Raw genomic sequence first — 3,572 nt, 5'->3', positions numbered from 1 at the left:
CACGTTGGGTGGCAGGGGATACATGCGGACGTGCATTGTCCTGTTGGAACAGCAAGTTCCCTTGCTGGTCTAGGAATGGTAGATCGATGGGTTCGATGACGGTTTGGATGTACCGTGCACTATTCAGTGTTCCCTCGACGATCACCAGAGGTGTACAGCCAGTGTAAGAGATTGCTCCCCACACCATGATGCTGGGTGTTGGCCCTGTGTGCCTCGGTCGTATGCAGTCCTGATTGTGGCGCTCACCTGCACGGCACCAAACACGCATACGACCATCATTGGCACCATGGCAGAAGCTACTCTCATCGCTGAAGACGACACATCTCCATTCGTCCCTCCATTCACGCCTGTCGCGACACCTCTGGAGGCTGGCAGCACGATGTTGGGGCGTGAGCGGAAGACGGCCTAACGGTGTGCGGGACCGTAGCCCAGCTTCATGGAGACGGTTGCGAATGGTCCTCGCCGATACCCCAGGAGCAACAGTGTCCCTAATTTGATGGAAGTGGCGGTGCGGTCCCCTACGGCACTGCGTAGGATCCTATGGTCTTGGCGTGCATCCGTGCATCGCTGCGGTCCGGTCCCAGGTTGACGGGCATGTGCACCTTCTGCCGACCACTGGCGACAACATCAATGTACTGTGGAGACCTCACGCCCCACGTGTTGAGCAATTCGGCGGTATGTCCACCCGGCCTCCCGCATGCCCACTATACGCCCTCGCTCAACGTCCGTCAACTGCACATACGGTTCACGTCCATGCTGTCGCGGCATGCTACCAGTGTTAAAGACTGCAATGGAGCTCCGTATGCCACGGCAAACTGGTTGACACTGACGGCGGCGATGCACAAATGCTGCGCAGCTAGCGCCATTCGACGGCTAACACCACGGTTCCTGGTGTGTCCACTGTGCCGTGCGTGTGATCATTGCTTGTACAGCCCTCTCGCAGTGTCCGGAGCAAGTATGGTGCGTCTGACACACCGGTGTCAATGTGTTCTTTTTTCCATTTCCAGGAGTGTAGATCTCACTAGACCCTCTCACATGATGGATATAAACTATTCAGGCAATAAATCAGTGGAAGCAGGTGACTGTGAGCCGTACAGTGCTTCACTGAATTTTCCGTGCCTTCCCAGTCTCACGATGTCATCGTCCAGTGGAACTGTGGTGGTTTTATCCACTGCCTGGCTGAGCTACAGCAACTGTTGAGGTTTAAACCTGGTATCTGCATTGCCCTCCAGGAAACCTGGTTCCCTGCCCTCCGTCACTATAAGGCATATTACAGCAACCACAGTGACTATAATCGATTGACAGGTGGAGTTTGCGTTTATGTTCTAAACTCAGTCTGTAGTGAACATGTGCCCCTTCAAAACTCTCTTGAAGCTGTGGCTGTCAGAATAAACATGATGCACGAAATAACTGTCTGCAATGTGTATCTTCATCTAGATGGTGCAGTACCCCTGAATGTATTAGCTGCACTAATTATTAAACTGCCTAAACCTTTCCTTCCTCGGGAGATTTTAATGCCCATAACCCCTTGTGGGGTGGTACCATAGTTACTGGGCGAGGCAGAGTTGTCGAAATTTACTGTTGCAATTTGACCTCTGACTCTTAAATACTGGGGCCACCACATGCTTCAGTGTGGCTCATGGGAGTTACTCAGCCATTGACGTATCAATCTGCAGCCCAGGACATCTCCCATCTATCCACTGAAGGGCACATGACTACCTGTGTGGTAGTGAGCACTTCCCCATCTTCCTGGCAGTGCCCCAGCATCAGGCACACAGATGCCTGCCCAGATGGGCTTTGAACAAGGCTAACTGGGTAACTTTCACCTTAGCTGTCACCGTTGAATCTCCCCCATATTGTAACATCGATGTGATGGTTGAGCAGATGACTAGCACAATTGTTTCTGTCACAGAAAACGGAATCCCTCGCTCTTTAGGGTGCCCAAGGAGTAAGGCAGTCACTTGGTGGTCGCCGCAAATCATTCAGGCAATTGAGGAGTGTCTGCATGCTTTACAGCCCGTAAGTGGCACCCTTCCCTGGAGCACATCATAGTCTTTAAATGGCTCCGTGCCAGTGTTCGCTACCTTATCGAACAACAGAAGGAGTGGTGTTGGGAGAGATAAGTCTCCACCATTGGAGGCCACATGTCTTCCAAAGTCTGGAAAAAGATCAAATGTCTCTTTGGGTACCAAGTCTCAATGGCTGTCCCTGGTGTTACCATAAATGGCGAGTTATGTACCGACACAAATGTGATTGCCAGGCACTTTGCCGGGCACTGCATTGGATAATCACCCCCCAAGGTTTCGCACACTGGAATGGTGGCTGAAAGGTAATGTACTCTAATGCACTACATGCTGTGGTGAATCCTATAATGCCCCATTTACAAAGTGGAAGCTCTTCAGTGCTCTTGCACATTGCACCGACACAGTTCCTGGGCCTGACCGCACCCACAGCCAGGTGATTAAACATATCTCATCTGACTGCAAGTGACATATAATCATCATCTTCAACCGGCTATGGTGAGATTGTCTAAAAACTCACTTGATGTTGACAGCTATCACCCCATCTGCCTCACCAATGTTCCTAAAAAGCAATGCCACAAGAGTGAGAATAAAACGGATGAAATGTGTAACACAAAACAGAAAGAAAGGAAAAGCCACAAGAATGAAGGGCACACTATGAACACTAAAAGGAACAAAAGAGGACAAGAAAACAACAGAAGAGAGTAAAACATGAAAGCAGATTACAGTGGCTGGCAACCACGAGGATAGAAAGGCAAAGCCAGTGACTCTGCAACACATTAAAATCTCAACCGTACAGCACTAGGCTGGAGGACACAGAGGGTCAAAGGATACACTAAACCCTACATATAAGTATAAAACCCACTCTCACGGATAAAATGTAAAACTAAAACTGCTGTGGAGTCACTGTGTCCAACACCGAAGGCAGGTTGGAGGGAAAGTTGACAGTCGGTCACAGAGCGGCTAAATGTGAGTAGTCCAGGAAGAGGTGGACAACTGTCATTTGGAAGCCACAGCGAGACTTAGGTGGCTTCTCGCAACAGAGTAGTTAACCATGCATTAGCCTCATATAGTCAATGTAGAGCCGGCAGAGGATGACTGATTCCCTGGGAGAGGCCTGCCTGGAAGACTTCCACACATTCATAGCCTCCTTAATGGCATGCAGTTTGTTGCGTGTGCTGTTATGCCATTCCATCTCCCAAAGCCAGAAAACCCCATGGTGTAAGACAGAATGTAGGTCAGCTTCAGAGAATGCCTATCTCCAGAAGCAGTTTCCACGTCGCCTGTTTGGGAGCCATTCCGTGGTTTTTCAGTGGACCCCAGGACACGTCATTATCCCTGGCCATGAACTTGCTGATAGGCACATGTGAGAAAACGCAAATCACCAAAATGTAAGTAGTTACTCTTTTTAAAAAAAATTGTGAATTTAACTGTTTAATAATATAAAACTAACACAACTGTATCGTTATAAATCCCACTGATGATACCTTAGAACAGGAGAATGTGAAAAGTGTATGGGATAAATAAAGTAACTAGCAGCAGGATAAGGCA

Source organism: Schistocerca gregaria, unplaced genomic scaffold, assembly GCF_023897955.1.
Source record: "Schistocerca gregaria isolate iqSchGreg1 unplaced genomic scaffold, iqSchGreg1.2 ptg000338l, whole genome shotgun sequence".
NCBI classification, from domain to species: domain Eukaryota; kingdom Metazoa; phylum Arthropoda; class Insecta; order Orthoptera; family Acrididae; genus Schistocerca; species Schistocerca gregaria.
The sequence above is the reverse complement of the archived record's forward strand: the minus strand, read 5'-3'. Positions refer to the sequence as shown.